Raw genomic sequence first — 16,066 nt, forward strand, 5'->3', positions numbered from 1 at the left:
CCACATTGCTACAAATGGCAAGATTTAATTTTTGATGGCTGCATAATATTCCTGTGTGTGTGTGTGTGTGTGTGTGTGTGTGTATGTGTGGTGACATCTCCTTTATCCATTCATCTGCCGATGGACATTCAGCCTCCTTCCATAGCCCGGACACTGTGGACACTGCTGCCACAAACATTTGGGTGCATGTGCCCTCCTGGATCACCAACCTTGCTTCACCAGGGTAAATATCCAGTAGTGTAACCACTGGGCCGCAGGGCAGCTCCACCTTCAACTTTCTGAGGAAACGCCGCACTGTTTTCCAGAGTGGCTGCACCAGCTAGCACTCTCACCAATATGTTAGGAGGGTTTCCCTCTCTCCGCATCCTCACCAACACCCTTCACCTCCTGACTGGTTAATTTTAGCCATTCTGACTGGTCTGAGGTGGTATCTCACTGTGATTTTGATTTGTATTGCCCTCCTGCTGAGTGATGTTGAGCAGTTTTTCTTGTGTCTGTTGGCCATCTGGATGTCTTCTTTGCAGAAATGTCTGTTCATGTTCTCTGCCCATTTTTTGATTGGATTATTTGTTGTTTGGGTGTTGAGTTTGGTAAGTTCTTTATAGATTTTTGGATACTAGCCCTTTATCTGATATGTCATATACAAATATCTTCTCCCATTCTGTTGGTTGTCTTTTGGTTTTGTTGACTTGTTTCCTTTGCGTGCAGGTTTTTATCTTGATGAAGTCCCAATAGTTCATTTAGGCCCTTGCTTCCCTTGCCTTTGGTGATGTTTCTAGGAAGAAGTTCCTGCAGCTGAGGTTGAAGAGTTGCTGCCTGTGTTCTCCTCAAGGATTTTAATGGATTCCTGTTTCTCATTGAGGTCTTTCATCGATTTTGAGTCTGTTTTTATGTGTGGTTTAAGGAAATGGTCCAGTTTCATTTTCCTGCATGTGGCTGTCCAATTTTCCCAACACCATTTGTTGAAGAGACTGTCTTTTTTCCATTGGACATTCTTTCCTGCTTTGTCAAAGATTAGTTGACCATAGAGTTGAGGGTCTATTTCTGGGCTCTCTATTCTGTTCCATTGATCTATGTGTCTGTTTTTGTGCTCGTACCATGCTGTCTTGATGATGACAGCTTTGTAATAGAGCTTGAAGTCTGGAATTGTGATGCCACCAACTTTGATTTTCTTTTTCAACATTCCTCTGGCTATCTGGGGTCTTTTCTGGTTCCATATAAATTTTAGGATTATTTGTTCCGTTTCTTTTAAAAAATTGATGGTATTTTGATAGGGATTGCATTAAATGTGTGGGTTGCTTTAAGTAGCATAGACATTTTCACAATATTTGTTCTTCCAATCCATGAGCATAGAATGTTTTCCCATTTCTTTGTGTCTTCCTCATTTCTTTTGTGGGTACTTTATAGTTTTCTGAGTACAGATTCTTTGCCTCTTTGGTTAGATTTATTCCTAGGTATCTTATGGTTTTGGGTGCCATTGTAAATGGGATTGACTCCTTAATTTCTCTTTCTTCTGTCTTGCTGTTGGTGTATAGAAATAGAACTGATTTCTGTGCATTGATTTTATATCCTGACACTTTACTGAATTCCTGTATGAGTTCTAGCAGTTTTGGAGTGGAGTCTTTTGGGTTTTCCACATAAAGTATCATATCATCTGCAAAGAGTAAGAGTTTGACTTCTTCTTTGCCGAGTTGGATGCCTTTAATTTCTTTTTGTTGTCTGATTGCTGAGGCTAGGACTTCTAGTTCTATATTGAATAGCAGTAGTGATAGTGGACATCCCTGCTGTGTTCCTGATCTTAGTGGAAAAGTTCTCAGTTTTTCCCCATTGAGAATGATATTTGCTGTGGGTTTTTCATCGATGGCTTTGATGATATTGAGGTATGTACCCTCTATGCCTACACTTTGTAAAGTTTTGATCAAGAAAGGGTGCTGTACTTTGTCAAAGGCTTTTTCAGCATCTATTGAGAGTATCATATGGTTCTTTTCCTTTCTTTTATTAGTGTAGTGTTTCACATTGATTAATTTGTGGATGTTGAACCAAACTTGCAGTGCAGGAATAAATCCCACTTGGTCGTGGTGGATAATACTTTTAATGTACTGTTGGAGCCTGTTGGCTAGTATTTTGGTGAGAATTTTCGCATCTGTGTTCATCAAGGATATTGGTCTCTAATTCTCTTTTTTGATGGGGTCTTTGTCTGGTTTGGGGATCAAGGTAATGCTGACCTAATAAAATGAGTTTGGAAGTTTTCCTTCCATTTCTATTTTTTGGAACTGTTTCAGGAGAATAGGTATTAATTCTTTCAGTGTTTGGTAGAATTCCCCTGGGAAGTTGTCTGGCTCTGGGCTCTTGTTTGTTGGGAGATTTCTGATGACTGCTTCAATCTCCTTACTGGTTATAGGTCTGTTCAGGTTTTCTGTTTCTTCCTGATTCAGTTTTAGTAGTTTATATGTCTGTAGGAATGCATCCATTTCTTCCAGATTGTCCAATTTGCTGGCATATGGTTGCTCATAATATTTTCTTATAATTGTTTGTATTTCTTTGGTGTTGGTTGTGATCTCTCCTCTTTCACTCATGATTTTATTTATTTGGGTCCTTTCTCTTTTCTTTTTGATAAGTCTGGCCAGGGGTTTATCAATCTTATTAATTCTTCAAAGAACCAGCTCCTAGTTTTGTTCAACTGTTTTTTGGTTTCTATTTCATTGATTTCTGTTCTGGTCTTTATTATTTTTTTCTCCTGGTGGGTTTAAGCTTTCTTTGCCGTTCTTTCTTCAGCTCCCTTAGGTGTAGGGTTAGTCTGTGTACTTGAGACCTTTCTTGTTTCTTGAGAAAGTCTTGTATCGCTATATACTTTCCTCTCAGGACTGCCTTTGCTGTGTCCCATAGATTTTGAACAGTTGTGTTTTCATTATCATTTGTTCCCGTGAATTTTTTCAGTTCTTCTTTAATTTCCTGGTTGACCCATTCATTCTTTATTAGGATGTTCTTTAGCCTCCATGTGTTTGGGTTCTTTCCAACTTTCCTCTTGTGATTGAGTTCTAGCTTCAGAACATTGTGGTCTGACAATATGCAGGGAATGATCCCAATCTTTTGGTACCAGTTGAGATTTGATTTGTGACCCAGGATGTGATCTGTTCTGGAGAATGTTCCATGTACACTAGAGAAGAATGTGTATTCTGTTGCATTGGGATGGAATGTTCTAAATATATCTGTGATGTCCATCTGGTCCAGTGTGTCATTTAAAGCCTTTATTTCCTTGGTGATCTTTTGCTTGGATGATCTGTTTATTTCAGTGAGGGGGGGTGTTAAAGTCCCCTACTATTATTGTATTATTGTAGATGTGTTTCTTTTATTCTGTTATTAATTGGTTTATATAGTTGGGTGCTCCCACGTTAGGTGCATAAGATATTTAAAATTGTTAGACCTTCTTGTTGGGAAGACCCTTTGAGTATGATATAGTGTCCTTCCTCATCTCTTATTATAGTCTTTAGCTTAAAATCTAATTGATCTGATATAAGGATTGCCACACCAGCTTTCTTTTGATGTCCATTAGCATGGTAAATTGTTTTCCACTCCCTCACTTTAAATCTGAAGGTGTCTTTGGGTCTAAAATGAGTTTCTTATAGACAGCATATTGGTTTTTTTTAAAATCCATTCTGGTACCCTGTGTCTTTTGATTGGGGCATTTAGCCCATTTACATTCAGGGTAAGTACTGAAAGATAAGAATTTAGTGCCATTGTATTGCCTGCATAGTGACTGTTCTTGTATATTGTCTCTGTTCCTTTCTGGTCTACTATTTTTAGACCTTCTCTTTTCCTAGAGTACCCCTTTCAATATTTCCTGTATGGCTGGTTTGGTTTTTGTTTGTCCTGGAAACTTTCCATTTCTCCTGTTTTCAGTGACAGCCTAGCTGGATATAGTATTTTTGGCTGCATATTTTTTCTCATTTAGTGCTCTGAATATATCATGTGTACTTTCTGGCCTGCCAGATCTCTGTGGATAGGTCTGCTGACAATCCAGTATTTCTACAATTGTAGGTTACAGACCTCTTTCCTGAGCTGCTCTCATAATTTTCTCCTTGTCTCTGAGACTTGTAAGTTTTACTATTAGATGATGGGTGTTAACTTATTTTTATTGATTTTGAGGGTGGTTCTCTGTGCCTCCTGGATTTTGATGTTTGTTTCCTTCCCCAAATTAGGGAAATTCTCTGCTATAATTTACTCTAATATACCTTCTTACCCCCTCTCTCCTTCTTCTACTTCTGGGATCCCAATTATTCTAATATTGTTTTATCTTACAGTATCACTTATCTCTCAAATTCTCCCCTTATGATCCAGTAGTTGTTTATCTCTCTTCTTCTCCGCTTCTTTATTCCTTCTTTATTCGCCTTCATTTGGTCTTCCAGATCACTAATTCTCTCTTCTGTCTTGTGTATCCTAGCAGTAAGAGCCTCCATTTTTTAAAAATTGCACCTCATTAATAGCTTTTTAAATTTCACCTTGGTTAGATTTTAATTCTTTTATTTCTCCAGAAAGGGATTTTATTTCTATAAAAAGGGATTCTCTAGTATTTGCTATGCCTTTTTCAAGCCCAGTTAGCATCTTTACAATCATTATTCTGAACGCTAGTTCTGACATCTTACTAATGTCCATATTGATTAGGTCTCTAATAGTTGGTACTGCCTCTTGTTCTTGTTTTTGAGGTGAGTTTTTCTGCCTTGTCATTTTGTCCAGAGAAGAATAGATGAATGAGAGAACAAAATGCTAAAAGGGTGACAATGACCCCAGAAAAATATACAGTAACCAAATCAGAAAAGACCTGAAACTGGGGAGGGAAGAAAGGAAAAAAATATGTGATTATGCTGGTGAACAGAACAGAGCCACTCACCTGATTTTGGGTGTCTTTTGGTCTGTTAGAAGAAACTGTCTTCCAAAATTTTAAAGAAAGAAAGAAAGAAAGAATTATATATATATATTTTTACATATATATATATAACTTTTATATATATATATATTTTGTTTTTATATAATTTGTTTTTATATAATATATAAATATATATTATATATTTATTATATATATAATTTAAATATATATAATTTTACATATATTTGTAGATATATATGTAAAATATATGTAAACATGATGAAGGGGTAGAATATGGCTGTAAACATAAAAATTTAAAAAGATTTTTAAAAAGGAACTGATAAGATAAGAAGTTGGTTGAAAAAAGAAAAAAAAATGTTAGGCCAGAGACTAGAACAAAGTCATATGCTAGCTTTAGGGTATATTTTGGTCTGTTAGAAGAAACTATATCCCAAAATTTTAAAGAAAGAGAAACTTATATGTATACAAAAATTATGGTTAAATACAATGAAGAGATAGAATATGACTATAAAAATGAAAATTAAAAGAGATTTTTAAAAAAGATATTGATAGGATAAAATAGTTAAAATAGGTTAAAATAATAAAGAAGAAACATTAAATAAAACAGAATTAGAAAAGATAAAGAAAATTTTAAAAACATAACTTTGAAAGTCTAAAGAATTACGGGGAAAAAGCCATGAATTTTTTTTTTTTAAGATTTTATTAATTTATTTGACAGACATCACAAGTAGGCAGAGAGGCAGGCAGAGAGAGAGGAGGAATCAGGTTCCACACAGAGCGAGACCCCGATGTGGGCCTCGATCCCAGGACCCTGGGATCATGACTCGAGCCAAAGGCAGAGGCTTTAACCCACCGAGCCACCCAAGTGCCCCAAAAGCCGTGAATTCTATGTGTTGTGTTCCCCTAGCTCTGGAGTTCTGCAGTTCTCATTGGTTGATGAACTGGTCTTGGCTGGATGTTCTTGCTGATCTTCTGGGGGAGGGGTCTGTTGCAGTAATTCTCAAATATCTTTGCCCAAGGCGGAATTGCACCACCCTTGCCAGGGGCCCCGCTAAGCAATCTGCTCAGGTTCACTCTCAGGAGATTTTGTTCCCTGAACCCTCTCCATATAGCTCTGGAGTATGGGAATGAAGATGGTGGCTTCCCAACCTCCAACCCCATAGGAGCTGAGAGCTTGGGGCCCCACTCCTCAGTGCACCTTCAATCCCTCCTGTCTCCCTGGTCTCCAATCGCATTCTGTGCTCACCCAGCCTGTGACTGAGCATTTCTATCTCTGGTGCATGGGCCCATTTGGAGTCTCCAAACCCAGCCAATTCCTGTAGCATGCTCCCGTGCCACTCCTTCCAGGGTGGGAAGGGGAGTCTCCCTAGATATGCCACTTGTGGGATCCTTGCTCGAGGAGCAGCAGCCTCACAGTGCCTCGGATCATGGTTTAAAGTAACCCCAAGCTGAGAACCCCATCCTTGGCTTAGTCTCTGCTGTGGTTTCCGTGCTTTGATACCTGGGAGCTCTGCTGCACTCAGACACCCCTGGTCTTTCTGTGATTTCTCAGGTCCTGAGACCACACTGTCTTCATGAGGGATTCGCCCTCCACTTAGCCTCTGGAGCAATGTCCCTCAGTGGAATAGACTTCTAAATATTCCAATTTTGGGCGCTGCTGCTATACCACTTGCCAGGAGCTGGCCCCTCCCCAGCATGGCCTCTCTTCCCAATATCACCTTGGATTCACTTCTCCACACATCCTGCTTTCCAGAAAATGGTCCCTTTTCTGTTCCTAGAATTGCTGTTCTTCTCTCTGATCTCCTGTTACATATGTAGGTGTTCAGAATGGTGTGATAACTCTCTAGCTGAATTCCTGTGACTGGATGAAATTTAGGTCTCCTGCTCCTCTGTAGTCTTGCTCCTCCTCTCCTCTCCAATCTGATTCTTTATTTTCCAAAATTATTTAAACTATTTTTCTTCATCAGTTTGGGCTATTGTAATGGAGTACTATAAACTGAGTAGCTTAAGCAGCAAACATTTGTTTCTCAGCTCTAGAGGCTGGAAGTCCAAGAACATGATGTTGACATGGTTGGATTTTTAGTGAGGGCCCTCCCCTGGTTCCTGAATTTCTGCCTTCTGGCTGTATCCTCACATAGTAGAGAGAAAGAAAGAGGATGCAAGCTCTTCCCTGTCTCTTTTTATGAGGGAGCTAATCCCATCATGAGGACTCCACCCTTATGACCTAATGATCTCCCAGAGGCTCCATTTCCAAACACTACCACATTGAGAATTAAGGTTTCAACATATACATTTTGGAGGGGACGCATTCATTCAATCCATAATACCATTCTTGTTCTTTTGCTTTTTCTTACAATTTTTAGAATTAGCTTGCCCAAATCTATATTAAAGTCCTGCTGGGAGTTTGGTTGAAGTTGTATTGAATCTATTGATCAATCTGGGAAAAACAGACAGGTTTATTACATTGACTTTTCTAGTTCATGAGTGCGTAACGTCTCATTTACTTAGTTCAAATTTGTAGTTTTCAGCTTATAGATCCTATGCATATTTTGTTAGATTTTTATCTAAGTATTTAATTTTTTTTGAAATTCTAAATGGCATGATTTTACTAGTATTGGAAAATACGATTGATTTTTCTGTGTTGATCTGGTAGCCTGTAAACTTGCTAAACTCACTACTGTTTCCAGGAGGTTTTGTTGTTGTTGTTGTTTCCTTAGGATTTTCTATCTAGAATATTGTTTGTGAATAAAGTCAGTTTTATTCCTTCCTTTTCAATCTATTAAGATTTCCAGTTGAATGGGACTGGTGAGAGTATGCTTTCTTCCCAGTCTTAGGGGAAAATAATTTGATTTCTCACCATTAATATGATATTAGCTGTAGGGTTTCCTTAGATGCCCTTTATCAGGTTGAGAAAGTTCCCCTGCATTCCCCGTTTGTTGGGATTTTAAGAGTGATTAAATGGTGAATTTTGTTAAATGCTTTTCTACATCAATTGATATAATCATAAGGTTTTTCTTCTTTGGGTTATTGATATGGTGGATTGCATGGATTGATTTTCCAATATTGAATCATTCTTGCATTTCCAGAATAAACTCCCCTTGTCTTTTTATATTTTCCTGGATTTAATATGCTAACATTTTTTGAAGATTTTACAACTATGTTTATGAGGGATATTGGTTTCTAGTTTCCTTTCTTTTTTCTTTTTACTCTTTTTTGGAAGGATACAGGCTTTGGTTTTTGTTATCAGGGTAGTGGGAACTTCATAAATTGAGATACAATGTTCCCTCTTTTAGGTTCTGGAAGAGATTGTCCAGAATTGGTACTATTTATTCTTACATGTTTAGTAGAATTTGACAGTGAAATCACCTTGTCCTGTGGGGTTACATTTTTAGGAAGGCTTTAAGCCATAAATTCAATTTCATTAATAGTTACAGTACTATGGGGCTTAACTGTTAAATTTCAGTTGACTTTGAGTAGTTTGTAATTTTTGAAGACTTGATCCATTTCAGCTAAGTTCTTGAGTTTATAAGTGTAGAATTGTTCATAGTATTTCTTACTATCCTTTTAATGTCTGTGGAGTTTATAGTGATAAGCACTTCTTTTTTTTTTATTTAAAGATTTTATTTATTTATTTATTTGACAGAGAGAGAGAGAACAAGTAGACGGAGAGAGAGGCTGTCAGAGAGAGAGAGAGGGAAGCAGGCTCCCTGCTGAGCAGAGAGCCCGATGCGGGACTCGATCCCAGGACCCTGAGATCATGACCTGAGCAGAAGGCAGCAGCTTAACCCACTGAGCCACCCAGGTGCCCCAATAAGCACCTCTTTTAATCCAGATATTGGCAATCTGTCTCTTCTCTCTTTTTTGTCAGGTTTTTTTTTTAATTTTAGAAGTTTTCAATTTTTACAATCTTTTCCCATAATCAACTTTTGGTTTTTATTGATTTTTTTTCTATCTCACTGATTTCAGCTATCTTTGTTATTTCCTTCCTTCTATTTGTTCTCTGTTTATTTTGCTCTTATTTTTCTAGTTTTTTACTATGAAAACCTAGATTACTGGCTTTAGACCTTGATTATATTCTAATATAATCATTTAATGCTATAAATTTCTCTAGAAGTACTGTCTTTTAAAAAATTTTTCATTTTTATTATGTTATGTTAGACACCATACAGTACATTATTAGTTTTTGATGTAGTATTCTGTGATTCATTGTTTGCATATAATATTCAGTGCTCTATGCAATCCATACCCTTCTTAATACCTATCATGAGTCTAACCCATTTTCCTACCCCCCTCCCTTCTAAAATCTTCAGTTTGTTTCCTGGAGTCCATAGTCTGTCATGGTTCATCTCCCACTCTGATTTCCCCCCTTTCATTTTTCCCTCCCTTCCTTCTAATATCCTCCATGCTATTATTTCTTGTGTTTCACAAATAAGTGAAATCATATGATAATTGACTTTTTCTGCTTGACTTATTTCACTTAGCATAATCTCTTCCAGTCCCATATATGTTGATGCAAAAGTTGGGTATTCATCTTTTCTGATGGCTGAGTAATATTCCCTTGTGTATATGGGCCACACCTTCTTTATCTATTCATTTGTGGAAGGACATCTCAGCTCTTCCCACAGTTTGGCTATGTGGACACTGCTTTTATGAACCTTGGGGTGCATATGACCCTTCTTTTCACTACATCTTTATCTTTGGGGTAAATACCCAGTAGTCCCGAATCACCAAGGAAATGTTGAAAAAGAAAAACAAAGCAGGGGGCATCATGTTTCCTGATTTCAAGCTATATTACAAAGCTATAATCACAAAGATAGCATCATACTGACCAAAAAAACAGATATATAGATCAATGGAAGAGAATAAAGAGCCCAGAAATGGACCCTCAACTCTATGGTCAACTAATCTTCAACAAAGCAGGAAAAAATATGCAATAGAAGAAAGACAGTTTCTTCAATAAATGGTGCTGGGAAAATTGGACAGCTATATACAGAAGAATGAAACTCGGCCATTCTCTTACACCATACACAAAGATAAACTCAAAATGGATGAAAGACCTCAATGTGGGACAGGAATCCATCAAAGTCCTAGAGGAGAACATGGGCAGGAACCTTTTCAACATTGACCACAACAAATTCTTTCAAGACACATCTCCATGGGGCGCCTGGGTGGCTCAGTGGGTTAAGCCGCTGCCTTCGGCTTGGGTCGTGATCTCAGGGTCCTGGGATCGAGTCCTGCATTGGGCTCTCTGCTCGGTGGGGAGCCTGCTTCCTCCTCTCTCTCTCTGCCTGCCTCTCTGCCTGCTTGTGATCTCTCTCTGTCAAGTAAATAAATAAAATCTTTAAAAAAAAAAAAGACACATCTCCAAAGGCAAGGGAAACAAAAGTGAAAATGGACTTTTGGGACTTCATCAAGATAAAATGCTTCTGTACAGAAAAGGAAACAGTCAACAATACAAACGGGCAACCCATAGAATCTTAGAAGATATTTGCAAATGACACTACAGACAAAGGGCTGATATCCAAGATCTATAAAAAACTTTTCAGACTCAACACCCAAAACAAAATCAAGTCAAAAAATGGGCAGAAGACACAAACAGGCACTTCTCCAATGAAGACATACAAATGGCTAATAGACACATGAAAAAATGTTCATCATCATTAACCATCAGGGAAATTAAAATCAAAACCACATTGAGATAGTACCTCATGCCAGTTAGAATGGCAAAAATTGACAAGACAAGAAACAACAAATGTTGGAGAAGTTGTGGAAGTACTGCCTTAGCTATATCTCACAAATTTTGGTATGTTGTATTTTCATTTTTATTTAGTTAAAAATATATCCTAGTTTCTCTTGAGACTTGTCTTGATCGCTGTGTTATTTGGAAGTGTGTTTTTGTGTTGTTTAATTTCCAAGTGTTTTGGGATTTTCCTGTTATCTTTCTTTTTTTTTTTTTTTTTTAAAGATTTATTTATTTATTTATTTGACAGAGAGAGAGATCACAAGTAGGCAGAGAGGCAGGCAGAGAGAGAGAGGAGGAAGCAGGCTCCCTGATGAGCAGAGAGCCCGATGCGGGACTCAATCCCAGGACCCTGAGATCATGCCCTGAGCCAAAAGCAGCGGCTTAACCCACTGAACCACCCAGGCGCCCTCCTGTTATCTTTCTATTACTGATCTAGTTTAATTCTAGTATGGCCAGACAACATTCTTTGTATGGTTTCAATTCTTTTAAACTTGTTAAAGTTTATGACCCACAACACAGTCTATCTTTGTGAATGTTCCAAGAATGTATATTCTGCTGTTCTTGGGTGAACTGTTCTATTGAGAAGGATGTGTATTTTTTTGATTGGGTGGAGGGATCTATAAATGTCATCTAGATCCAGTTTTTGATTATGTTGTGTAGTTTATCTGTATTATTGCTGTTTTTCTGTTTATTAGATCTATTTATCATTAAGGGTATTCAAGTCTCCAGCAATAATTATAGATTTGCCTACTTCTTCTTTCAGTTCTTTTTAATTTTTGTTTCATGAGTTTGGAAGCTCTGTTGTTAGGTACAAATTTAGGGTTGCTATTTCTTCTGGGTGAATTAATCCCAGGTAATTTTATCATTTCTGATTTTTTTATCTGATATTAATATTGCCACTCTGACTTTCTTTTGTTTAGTGTTTGCACAGTATACCTTTTCCTTTATTTTTTATTTTTTTAACCTACCCCATCACTATATTTGGAAGGCAGCTATGCTCACCACTATACCACCAATGCAGACCCCATCACTATATTTGAAGGGAGTTTCTTGTAGACAGCATATAGTTGGGTCATAAGTTTAAAAAAAACCTATTCTGGCAGCATCTGTCTTTAAGTTGATATGTTGAGACCACTTTCACTTAATGTAACTATTGATAAGTTTTACTTAGGTTGACCATTTTATTATTTTCTGTTTGTGCCCTCTTTTTTGTTCGTTGAACTCCCCCTTTCTTGCCTTTACACTACTTTAATAGTTTTTAGTATTTCATTTTGATTATTTTTTGAGTAGATCTCTGTATACCTTTTTTAGTGGCTATTCTAAGGATTATAATATACATCTTAAATTTTCACAAACTATTTAGAGGCAATACTTTACCATATTAAGTGGAATGTCAAAATCTTAGAAACCGTCAACCCCTCCATTCTCCCTGTTTCATGTTATGTTTGTTTTGCATAGTACATCTAGGTACATTGAGAAGTTCACCAGATGATGTTATAATTTTACTTTTGATTATCAAACATACTTTAAAGAATTTAAGAGGTTTTCAAGCTTAACAAGATATTTGCCCTTTCTGTTGCCCTTACTTCATTTGGGTGGTCCAGATTTTTGTCTGGTATTATTTCTGTTTTGTCTAAAGAACTTCCTATGGCAATTCTACTAGAGCAGGTTGGCTGGCAATAGATTCTCTTAGTTTTCCTTCATCTGAGAAAGTCATCATTTCACCTTAATTTCTGGAGGATATTTTTGATGAATGTAGAATTTTGGTTGGCAGTTTTTCACTTTCAGCTCTTTCAGAAGGGTGTGACACCCCTCCTGGTCTCCATGGTTTCTTATGATAAATCAATAGTTATTGGAATTCTTGTTTTCCTATAGATAATGTGTTGTTTTTCTCCGGTTGCTGTCAAGACTTTTATTTTGTATTTGGTTTTCAACAAATTGACTATGATGTGTTTGGGCATGAGTTTCTTTGGGTTTATGGTGTTTGGTGTTTGCTGATCTTCTTAAAATTGTAGGTTTCTTTTCCAGACATTAGAAGTTTTCAGCCATGATTTCTTAAAAAAAAAAAAAAAAAATTCAGCAGCATACTATTCCTCCACTCTGGGATTCTAATAACAACATATATTAGAACTTCAGTTAGTGTCCCATAGGCTCTTAAGGTTCTGTTCATTTTTTCCATTTATTTATCTCTGTTGTTCATTTTGGATAACTGTATTCATCTGTCTTCCAGTTGGTTGACTCTTTCCTCTGCCATGTCTATTCTTCTGTTGAGCCCATACTATATTTTTCACTTACAAACTTTGCACTTGGTGTTTAACATCTTCCATTTCTTTGTTCAAATTTTCTATTTTTACATTAATTTCAGGGTGTTAGTAATTATGTGTTGGAGTATTTTTATAATAGCTGCTTTAAAGTCTTTATCAGGTAAGTTCAACTTTTGTGTCATCTAGGTGTCGATATCTATTGATTGTCTTTTCCAAGTGAATTGAAAATTTTCTGGTTCTTCACCTGTCAAGTAAGTTTGGATTATATCCTGAATGTTTTGAATATTTCATTATGAGACTCTGGGTCTTTTAAAAATCTTATGGAGAATATTGGTATTTTTGTTTTAGTAGGCAATTGGTCTATCTGGTCAGGTTCATGCTGCAAATTTCAACTCACTTTCTGTGGGTTGTTGCTCCTATGATGGATTGGTTTTTAAATCCTTTTGTGTTACTTGAACCTTTTCCCATGTGTGTACCATCTAGTGGCTAGTGTGGGACCCGAGTGGTGGTCTGTCTCTTAGTTTAGTGTTCAAAGTCCTTGGTGTACTGATTAGGATCTGATCCATGCATACCACCTCAGGAGTTCATAATCAATTTTATAGGGTCACTTTTCTGAGCCCTTCCCTCTCTATGACCTCCCTATTACTTTCTGGATCACTGGGCTCCCTTTTCTGTCCTTTAGTCAGAAACCAAGGACTTAATTTACCCTATTTTGCCATCCACTTTTACAAGGGTGCCCCATGTCTGGGGATAAACTGTGGAAAAACAAAGAGGAAAGAAAGGAATGGAGGTTCATACTAGTCTCTTGGAACCATGGTTCTACCAATCATAGAGGGAGGTTTCCTTCTCTCTGAGTTTCGGTTCCTGTGGGATTCTGTTGCTGCCAAGACGATTGTATAGGGACTGCAGTAAGAGAAATGGAGGGGAAAGAAGAGAAAATCCGGGGAATTTCTGTAGTCTTTCTAAGTATTAGGAGTTCTCTTTCTTGATCCCTAAGCCAGAGCTAAAAGCTTCTCCTAGAACTGGCTCTCTGTGCCCCAATGTCCCTTCTGGATTTGGAACTTCATGGAGTTCAGACTTGGGGCTACCATTTGGAAAAAATGGCAAACTCACTAGTTAATTTGAGAGTATTCAACTAACCCCTTCTTGTATTCTGTCCAAGATTTACACCTGCCTTCACTGGGAAAAGCAGGGTAAAGTGAGCTTTTTCCATCTTACTTGGAACTAGAACTCTAGTTTTCTCTTGCAGATTTAATAATCATGACCATGTCTACACACCATGATAACCACTGTGCATGCCTTCTCTTATGCTTTAACAAGGTGACAACTAGATGGCCTTCTTTTAAAGGAAAAGTATTCTTTCATAAATTCTTTGACTTGATTTCAGTGTTTTTTTTTTATCATGTTGTTTCTTAAATATTATTGACATACAACTAGGTCTCAGCTTCTTGTGCTTACAGTGTTTAATCAACTACAAAACAAAATGAAATTTATAAATTAAGTGCGAACAAAAGTACAACACAAAATCATTCAAATCAACATCATTTATTTAAGATGACAGATGATGATGTTTGTTGAAACTGAATTTCCTGCTGTGAATTGTAGTACATGACTTGGGTACAGGTTCTTTTGTCATATCACTGCTCCCTTGTGGTAGGTAAGTGATGACTCAGTTCTCCCACAGATTTCCCTATTGAACCATTCTGCCACCCTGAAGCTTCCATCCGTACAGTGTGATATGACATCATTTCACCTATCTTTAACTCAAACTAGCATTTGCACGTAAGTCAGTCTCTCTCTTTCTCTCTCTGTCTCTCCTTCTTTACCAGCCTAACATCATTAAAATAGTAGTCATTGCTGCTAACACTTGCTTGAATGGCATCAAAAACTCTGATACTGCAATCGTCCAGCAGGACTTCCTTCTGAGGCAGTCAGCCAGAGAAGGATCTGGAATATGTTAATATTAGAATCTTAAGCCTGCTAGTCAGTTGAAAACTCTTACATAAAAAATGTAGTTTAAGAAAATTATTAAGACTCAGAAGATATGTCTGTGGATCCCCATTTAAGAAATCTCATGGTATCATTCAATTTAATCCTTTCAACAAAATCATTATCTCCATTTTACAGTGAGGAAACTGGGCTTTACAGGGGTTAAATAACTTGGCCATAGTCTCATAGCTGATAAATAGAAGTGTTGATGTACATGGAGAGCACCAAGACTGTCCATGTCCAGAGCCTCCACTCATAACTGTGACTTAGTCAAGGATGTTTTCTCATAAAAGCTCATGCCATGACCTATTTTTCCAAAGGGGGCAGAGGCTACATGGAACCCTCCAAACTAACTCATATAGCTTTCCTTCTCTCCTTGATCTAAGTCCTTTATGTTTCCCTAAATTAAAGAAGGACTCATCGAATTATAACCTCAAGACCAAGAAGAATACAAGAAACATTGAACTGCATTTACTTTATTCCTCTAAATTTCCTTTATGTCCTTGTCACCACAGAAATGCATTTTTCCATAGGTGTGATCAGTGCACACACTTGTGTCCAGTCTGAGAAGCTTCTCTGTCTTTCCAGACATGATGCACTCCCTTTTCTATTGAACATACAGTACTCCGCTTACAGGACAGATGAAGCACTTAATACATTGTATCACATTCCCCTTTCTTTTCCTGAGATGTGAGTACCTCAGGGATAGGGAGCTCATATTCTTTATTTTTGTAACATTGGAAGAACACTGCACAGTTTGATGTGCATTTGCTGAGTTGAATTCTGCCATGATCTCATATATTAATTGGCCACATGTTAAAATAAGCCTAATCTCTTGGTTTTCTCCCTGGACTTTTTTCATAGCTAGTCTTTTTTTTTTTTTTTTTTTTTTTGGTGGTTGCTGTTTCTGTCTTCACCATGGTGGAGAGCTAATTTTTGTTAAGACCTGTTAGAATGCCTGAGCCAGTAATCAGCTGGGAAGAGTGACCATAATCACATTTCCTTCTTCTATCAGGACCTTGGATCCTGAGAGATACCATAGCATCCTGCTGGCACCCATCCCAAGTGGGAGCCTTCAGGAAAGGCCCAGAAACACAGCTACAGGGTCTTTGTCCACCCTCCTTTGTGGTCTGCAGGGTCTGGGATGAGAGGGCCAAGCTCTTTGGAAACTCTGAGGTTGAATTC

Source organism: Neovison vison, chromosome 13 (assembly GCF_020171115.1).
Source record: "Neovison vison isolate M4711 chromosome 13, ASM_NN_V1, whole genome shotgun sequence".
In the NCBI taxonomy this organism is placed as follows: domain Eukaryota; kingdom Metazoa; phylum Chordata; class Mammalia; order Carnivora; family Mustelidae; genus Neogale; species Neogale vison.